Genomic DNA, 9,025 nt, shown 5'->3' on the forward strand with positions numbered 1-9,025 from the left:
ATTTTATGCAACATCACATTGCATATGTATGTGTGCACACCCAAACATGCCCACAAAGTCCCTGCTCTGAGTACAAAAAAATTAGATCTTCACTGTGTTTCTACAACTGCTATTTCCATCACATACATATGCATACACATATGCACACAATCAAAAATGTTTATGGAATTATGATTTAACATTATTATAATGACCTATTACATAATTACACAGCTATGAACACATAATATAAATCTATGTGCGGTACACAATATGTTTGTTTAAAACTATGTAACAGTGGTAAAGAATATGTCTGGGGCGTACATTTTCATTAACAGTATCATTAGCTCAGCAATCATAACCAGGATTTTCTATATGAAAAAGGTCAGTTAAGGTCTGGACTAGCAAGCATTTCTGCTGATGTCAGCTTTTCCCCGTCTCAGTCTAATAAAATAGATAGCATGTATCTTGAATGACTGTTTATTTTCTGTTTTCTAGAAGGAAGCCAGCAGTTCGCAGAACAGTAAAATACAGGGCCAGAGAAATGCCTATATGTGGGAAGTCAGAAGCACATTGAGATTCTGAGTGGTTCTTGGTCAACAGAGATTCAGCATTTTAGAGTTAAAGCCTGAGTCTATTGCCGTCATAGACTTAGTTCATGTCGTATGCTACTCAAACCGCACATACTTGCATGTTCTCAGAACATTAACATTTTGATATCATGTGTTGTTCTATATGTCTGGCCAAAGAAACAGGAGAGGAGAGTCATTGATAAAGCAAATAAAAACTCTGTTTTAGGTCAACAATGAACTCTGCCACTCGGCTGAAGAGTAACCGACCACAGATTGAAGATACTCTCTATTTGATGTTCCCCCAAAAGTGTTACAGATTTGTATAGTTTTTCTTTGTCTTCCACAGATTACTGCTTCTGGTTTCTCCTTTCTGATAAAAGTGCATCTTGCTTTCCCACTCTTTGGTAGGAAAAGAGATACCCACAATGATATCCAGGGGTAAGACCAAGCTGAAATTCTGCATCTCAAAAGCAAATCCCTGCCAATTATACTAAAGCAAGTTAATATAACTTACTTTAGTTATATTGCAATGGGGTTGCAATGAGATAAACCTCACCCCATTGTAATCACAAATACATCTGAAAATGATCCACACAACAAATAAAACATTTTAAGCAGAGTCCCTACCAGTTATATTTAATGCATCTTATCAATTGCAAACATCCCTACAAAATAAATGGCTGCAAAAGAACAAGTAGTTTTGAGACTGGTTCATCTGAACTATAAAATTGAAGTTCCCAAACCTTTATAGTAAGATCACCAGTGAAAATGAGATAGTACCATTTAAGTACTCAATCATACTTTCGTACTGTTTTATTTTCTACCGTCCAAATCATTCCACAGTAACTATTTCACTGACATTGATACAGAGCGTAAATCAGGATTCATAAATGATCAGTTTGTATCCTTTGGGAGGAAGGGATTACATGTAAATAATCCCTTTAATGTACGTATTGCCTCTAAGCATTTCACACAGCAATAAATTGGTAAACTGAATTTGAGCAATTAAGAAATTAAATGAAACTAATAAAATGTGAATTTTAATATTTCTTGATGGTTATTTGGGGATTAGTGAATATGAAAACAGTCACTCTTATTGTGTGCGGAGGTAAATTGTAGCACTTTAATAAACTATATCTGTCAGTTTTTCACTACTGTATTCTAATCAAAACTCTTTTCTTGAAATGCTTCCACATATTTTTCATTACATGCTTTGGACTGTTAACTATGGAGCTGAAGGTACAGATTTCAAATAAAAGTAATGTTGTATTGCAAAATGACTGACAACAAAGAAAACCAATTCCAGTTATGCTTCCTTTACAAGTTTTAACTGTGCGGGCCGGGAGCGCCCCGAGCCCTTTTTCGCGCTGCACGCGGGCTGTGGCCAGCAGCCCGGGCACGCGGGGGCGGAGAGGGAAGGCCTTCGCTCTGGAATTAGGCACGGATGCGTATCGGTAGTTTAAAAGATTGTTTACTTACACCGAGATGGCAATGGTGTAGGCTGGAAAGCTTGATTAAGTTGCAGTTACAGACAGACACAACACAGACGGTCTCGTGGAGGTTGCTAGGCTCCACGGTGCAGAGCTCCGGATGCTCTGGGTGAACAGGCCACCAATGTAGAAATCGTAAATACGTCTTATATTAGTCGCGCTCGAAGACGGGAAGAGGTGGGCGGTGGATCAGGCCGCCACGCTCCTCTGGATCTCACACAGGGTTTCTATTACCCTGCCGTGTACCCAGAGTCCCCACGAGATGGATGTGGAGTCCTTTTCGGCTTGGGCGGAAACTGCTCAAACCTCTTATACGGCTAACAGGCCAATCGCTAGCCGCCACGTGGGAATAATTTAGCACTAGCCAATCACGGGGAACGAATTTGCATACCGGTGGCGGGAACTCTTTTGCACCGTGCATTCCTCTTGCAACTCGAGCAATGCACTCTGCAAAAGAAGCTGCAGAAAAGGCGGGAAACTGGTCCCTGCACCGGAGTTTCCTCTTGCTACAGGAAACTCCCATGCAATGCTCTGCAACTTAACGTGGATAATTCTGATGCCGAAGCACACACACACAATCATGCCTTTTGGGTCATGACATTAACATGTGGAAATGACATGCCAAAGTAGTGGTTTTAGCAAAACTGTCATATGTCCCCTCTCAACCAACTGTTCCCACACTGCCAGAAAAAACAAACAAGCAAGCAAGCAAGCAAGCAAGCAAAAAAACCAGTGACCTGGTAGCTTAGGCACAAATTAAACAAGAAACTGCAGGAACAAGAGGGATGATCCTCACAGCCAGATGCACAAAAATATGTGGGAGTTTAGTACAGGAGAGGTGAATTTATCAGACATAGGCCTTGATCATTTCACCTAGTCTTCAAAGAACAAGCTACAGACTTTGATCTGAGGAGCTAATGATAAAGTGAAGCAAAACCCAGTAACAGAATGGCGGCCGACGCTGTGATGGGTATCTTTTAGGGAGGAACAGCAGGAGTTCACAATCACCTATGTCTTGCCATGGCCAGTTGCTCTGGCATCCTGCCATGGAAAAGGGATGTTCTTCCTCATGCAATATTATCCATATTCAACTAATACTTTTATTTTTTAAAATCTGAGCTGCATAACATTATGCTTAACATAACATTTAACATAACATTATTGTAAAATTGTAAAATAACCTTTTAAATGACATGAGGCACCTATATACGTGCTCTGGGGTAGGGGAGGGCACGTTTTAAGTAGAGCGGCTCCTGGACAGACACGAATTAAAATGCCGCAGCATTCAATGTCCCATGTTTCAAAATGGCTGTGGGCAGTGCTTGAACTAAAGCTTGTTTGATGAGCTTTAGTTAAAGTACCCCTGCCGCCATTTTGAAACATGGGGATGCTGAATACACAAGATGCTGCAGCACACTGGAGCATCCTGATTACAATGCCCCAGTAGACTCAATTAACCGAGTCTTCTCTGATACGTTCTAATCAGAATGTGTCGGAGCATGTGTAAAAATACCCTTTGTATATACACACGACATCAACTAGGATGGGTTAATGACATCCCTGATATATTGATAAGATTGAAAGAAGCAGCAAAAATGCTCTTAATTTTCATTTCCTGGGTGCAGTATTATCAAGAAACTCATGATATAAATTGCTGTTTCTGGCAATCTTCAACTGGACTTTAGCTAGTTCAAAACTAAAGCTATGGCCTAGCTATATTAGCATGACAATGACAACAAAAACCCATGAGAAAAATTATTGTAATCTTGGGTGACAAAAATGAGAGTTGCCATGAACAACCTAATAACCAGAAGTGGCAGTTTAATAGCATTCTTCATTTCAGCCCGCAGCCTAAAACGTCTAGACTCTAAAAGGAAATATCAGACTGTGAGAGGATGCCATATAAATGCACAGCTAAGATTTGTCATTAACCAGTTTACCTTTCCTCAGATTTACAGCTCTGGGTGTAATATGCTTTGGAGTGAGGAGCAGGCTTACCAGCTTTTCCCCTACAAATTGTTCTATTTTGTACTTCTTGTAACATAACTCATTGTTACCTTGTGGAGTCTGAAGTTTCTTGTGGCTGCAGCAATGCTGGCATTCTGAAAGTCAGCAAAAATCATGGGCACATGCTTAAAATTCAGTACATGCTAAGATCCCATTGCAGTCAATGAGACTTCAGCATATACAAAAATGTGTTTTCCTGATTAGGGATGATTGGGTGAATTGGGGCCTCTGCCTGCAACTTTATATTTCTCCATTCCTACTGGGAGAGGTTTTGTTGGCTGTGGGATAGGTCATCTTTTAATATCCTGGTTTAAAGAGGGGGAAAAATCAGTTTATTTTTGTGGGGAAAAACAACAGTGATTAAGTTGAGTATTTCTGATTCTGAATGGCTGAAGGCACAAGGTGTGTTAGGGTCCCACTATTGCTTTGTATGTTATATCATTATTTCTATAATCATTAATTAAATCACAGTGAAATGGAAGGTGTTGAGTGCTTTGCAGTCCTACCATAAAGTATAACCTTCCCAATACTTCATGGACAGAAATACCTCTATGGAAATTAAGTTGTATTACTCTACTTCATTGTACCACACTATGCCTGACCAAGAACAGAAAGTGAACACACTGTAACTGAGATTAATTACTGGTACTATATCCTATCCATAATAATGATGCATGCAGCAGGAAAAATGAAATTATTGTCATATACTATGCTGACTGGTAAGAAAACAAATATTCTAAGTGAACTGAATATGTATGTTATATAGGCCATGAGCTTTGGAGAACTAGTATAGTGCTAGGAGTCAATGGGTCCTGAATGCTAATTCTGTCTACATCATGGACCTGTAGTGCATTCCTGAGCAAGTTGCAGGTCTTGCTGTCTACTGCGTAGTTAGTAAATGTACATATAGAGTCCACTATAAGGAAACAGCATTTCCCAATGGTCACCATAAAAATGGTGATAAATGTATATGTGGCAGAAAAAATATAGAATCAGAAAATTACGGTTGGAAGGGACCTCAGGAGGTCATCTAGTCCAACCCCCTGCTCAAAGCAGGACTGTCTCCAACTAGACTAACTGCAACAGTATATGGGGCTGGGAGTAGATTCAACCGTAGGTCAGCGGGAGGCGTGAGCACTAGCCTGCCACTTCCCACAGGCACCACGGATGAAATCTTACCCAGGCATTTGGAGCAGTGAGCCAGTCCAAGAGGCACCATGGCCGCTGGGCGCTCCAAGGCTGCAGGGCTGGCTCTGCCCAGTCGGTGTAGAAGGCCAGAGGCACCATGCTTGGCCCTGCTGCGCTTTGACATCCCTGCTCTGACTCAGGAGGGGCCACTGCATCCTGGGATGCCGGAGGACTTCAACTTGGGTGGAACAGTTGTGGAGTGTGGCAATACCTTAATAGAAGCAAAATGAGGCAGACTAGAGAGAATCCTACCTGGAGTGGTATAACTTTAAGCCAAATAATGAGTGTTTTGAGCCACTTAAAGGTGTTAACATGCAGCCAGTCCAAGGGTTAAGAGCTCCAGAAGCCTCATAAAATTACTGTGTAACAAGGCCCTCAGTTTAACTACACTATCTCCCCAAATGACACAACTAAGGGAACAGATGTCCTCTTTCATCTGCATGGTTTTGTCCAAATATAATGGGTTTTGCTGGTACAAGTATGGCAGTGTGGAGTTGTAATTTTTCAAACCCGGTGCTAACGTAGCTATGCCAGCAAATCTTGTAGGTTCTAGCAGACTGAGGTTTATCACAAAAATGCTGGTTTAGTATTTTTTATGTTTTTCTCACCTTATTAGGTGATAAAACCCTGCTGCCAGGGCCCCAGTCTAACCAAATTCTTAAACAGTTTTCTTAAAGTCAAAAGCTACAGCTAAGCATGTGCTTTAGCGTTGTACAGAATCAGGACCATTGCATTCAGTACTCAATCTCTGCTCAGAAAGGGTTAGGAATTATTGCTTTTAAGACTCTGTTCTTGTTATGCCATAAATCCTCCGAAGTACCCAACAGATATTTAAGATATATTTCACATGTGCTAACTTTGATGAAAAATGTAAATATATTATCATTGCAGTTGACTTTTCCCCATCAGGATCATCATACCCTGCTGGCAAAAAGGAAATAGAGACTAATTTGTCTTTTCATACATCAAACAGGCATGTCAATAGCCTTTGCTAGGCCCCCTGTTGTGAGCAATACTGTCTAACTGTGGTATTATAGCAAAAGTGCAAGTCAGTGCTACAGTACATCTTGTCTAACTGAATGGATCCACTACAATGTGGACAGGGAAACAGACACATAATGAATATTATGGCACAAAGACTGCATTCATAATCCATTTTCACAAAACATCATGAGTTTCTATATACTGACACCATGTGGCCTAACCATAGAATCTTATAGATGATACACGATAACAATTGAAACACTGAGCTATAGTTTATGGGATAATAGAAGAATAAAGTTCAGTAAGATGTTATATCATGATTAAAATGGGCTCTCCCTTGGAGAGTTAGTACTATCTTCATAACTATCTTACATATCACAAAACTATGATGAATATTTATTAACAGTTTTGACAGAAACTTGATGTTCTTGCTGTCTTTTTCCATGTATTAGCTGATGTATCTAAAGGAAAATAAAGAGAAATGAAAACTACCTTAAAAACAAAGAAATACTTCTATAAACTAACAAAACAAAAAGAAAACTTCCCATGCACCATCATGGATGAAAGTAAAAATACTCACAATTACCCAATAAATTAGAGGCATATATACAGACATAGCAAAAATCCATGCAATGAAACCTTTTCTAAAAGCAGTAACTTTTCTAGATGCTAATAATTTCAAGATTTTGGGTGTCAAATGGTGGATATCTCCAATGTCTCAGGACTGAGAACTGAAGAACCACTGAACTGAAAAATCAAGGTTCCCTTTTCAAAATTTTGAAAATCTTTTACGCCTATGAGCACCTGGAGATGGTTTCCATGGCAGTTAGGTCAGGGACTGAAAGCTAATGCAACTGACATAAAGTACTATCCCATAAGGATTAAGATTGTTGTAGGAAACAAATCTCGGCACTGCATGTCAAACAAACTTATTTGGAAACCTGTCTTCTCTTACATGCTCTTGCTTTCTCTCACCTCAGCTTCCATTTCATCTAATTTTTTTTCTTTTTATTATTTTGAATCCTAAACTGGATGCCAACTGCAGTTCTTTACAACTACAGACAAAACTTGGGAAATAAAGTGCTGTAGACAAGTCTCTTCATGCTTTTATGTTAGCCAACAAAAGTTCTTTGGATGGTATCTTGCAGTCTTGTGTGTGAGGCTATGGTTGTGTTAGTGTGGGAGATGAGAGGTACTTTAAATCTCAGTGTCAAATCAAGTCAGAGTGCTGTTAATATTTGTAGGTGAAGGTGTCAAAATAAAAAGTTGTATTGGACTGTACAGGCTTTAACACTGGGGAATTCCTCTCTAAAAGAGCAACAGAGAAAGAGACAAAGACTTCACACCAAAAAGAAACTTTTGGCTCAGAATTCAGGCAAGTTAAGCCTGCTGGAGGTTTAGGTTTCACAGCCCTCTCAAACCATTCTTTAAATAAGTTTGCATTTCACAAAATAGAACAAGGAGATATGTTCATGCACCTGGGAAGGAGAGAAGATTTCTTACTTCCTTTTCCTTTGAGCACATGAAGGAATGAAGTGAACATCCTAGTCCTTCCTAGAGATCCCCCTTACTCTTTCATTTGAATATATTAAAAAAATATATAATCATTATTTATATAGCACCCAGGGGGTGCATCTATACAAGATGATTTACTATGCATTAGACTAATTTAATGCTCTATAAAGCATCACCGTCTCCATGTGTGCAACAACTACTGTACAGTATTTCACTCTAATGGGCCGCTTTCCAATACCTGTAGATACAGGTACTAGAGAAGCAGCCCATTAACTAATGCGCTGTACGGGAGCAATCGCTCAGGTGCTCAGACGCTGAGCAATTGCTCAGACGCTCACCAGGAGCAATTTGCTCCTAGTCAACCTAGACAGCAGAGGGCCACAGGGGGTGGGAAGAGCTGTCCTGCCTTGGTGGGACACTGCCTAACAGCCCCATCGAGATTGGGACCCGTTCAGATCTCCACATGGCTGGGAGAGCTGTCCTAGCTGCTAGGTCCTGATCTGCCTCCCCACCCCATGCAGATCAGGACCCATCTAACTTCCTCTACTGGGAAGTTTAGGTTAGGTATTTCTCACTAGGAGGGTGGTGAAGCACTGGAACGGGTTACCTAGAGAGGTGGTGGAATCTCTATCCTTGGAGGTTTTTAAGGCCCGGCTCAACAAAGTCCTGCCTGGGATGATCTAGCTGGGGAAGGTCCTGCTTTGAGCAGGGGGTTGGACTAGATGACCTGAGGTCCCTTCCAACCCTAATTTTCTATGATTTTAAATGAGAATAATCACACTGTGAAACAAAATGTAAGCAACACCAGACATAGTACATGAACAAGTTATTATGAGATAAAGTATAGTGTGAATTTAAAGTGTATTAGCTACTGTTAACTGCCTTGTACATAGTCTTACTCGATGGTAAATGTGAGGTAGTTTACTTCTCAAGTGAAAGCATGGTAAACCAGTGATGCTCAACCTTTGGCCTGTGGGCTAGATCTAGCCTGCAAAGTGACTGGATCTAGCCCACAACAGGGGGAAACAGAGGTAAGCAGCTCAGCCTGACATGTCCCCTTCCTTGTCCTGTACCATGGCACTGATGTCCTCTAAAGCCTGGAGCCTCTTCCTCTCTCCTCCACTTCTATCCCTTCATTCTCTCTCATGCTGGCAACCACCTGCCTCCATCCTCTCTTCCTCCTCTACTTCTCCTGGAAGGGAGTGATGGCCTGTGGTGCATCTGGATCACAAGTATCTGGCCAGACCATCTAAAAGGTTGAGCTCAACTCTCACATTTCAGGAAGGGAAA

The 9,025-nt window shown here is 40.7% G+C and overlaps 1 protein-coding gene across 1 annotated transcript in view; it reads right to left on the reverse strand.

Annotated features, from left to right (window-relative positions):
* The window catches only part of LOC102371433 (neuronal PAS domain-containing protein 3), a 200,985-nt gene that overhangs the window by 154,789 nt on the left and 37,171 nt on the right, over positions 1–9,025 (reverse strand). The window lies entirely within an intron of this gene.

The sequence above is a fragment of the Alligator sinensis genome, unplaced genomic scaffold (genome assembly GCF_000455745.1).
Source record: "Alligator sinensis unplaced genomic scaffold, ASM45574v1 scaffold280_1, whole genome shotgun sequence".
In the NCBI taxonomy this organism is placed as follows: domain Eukaryota; kingdom Metazoa; phylum Chordata; order Crocodylia; family Alligatoridae; genus Alligator; species Alligator sinensis.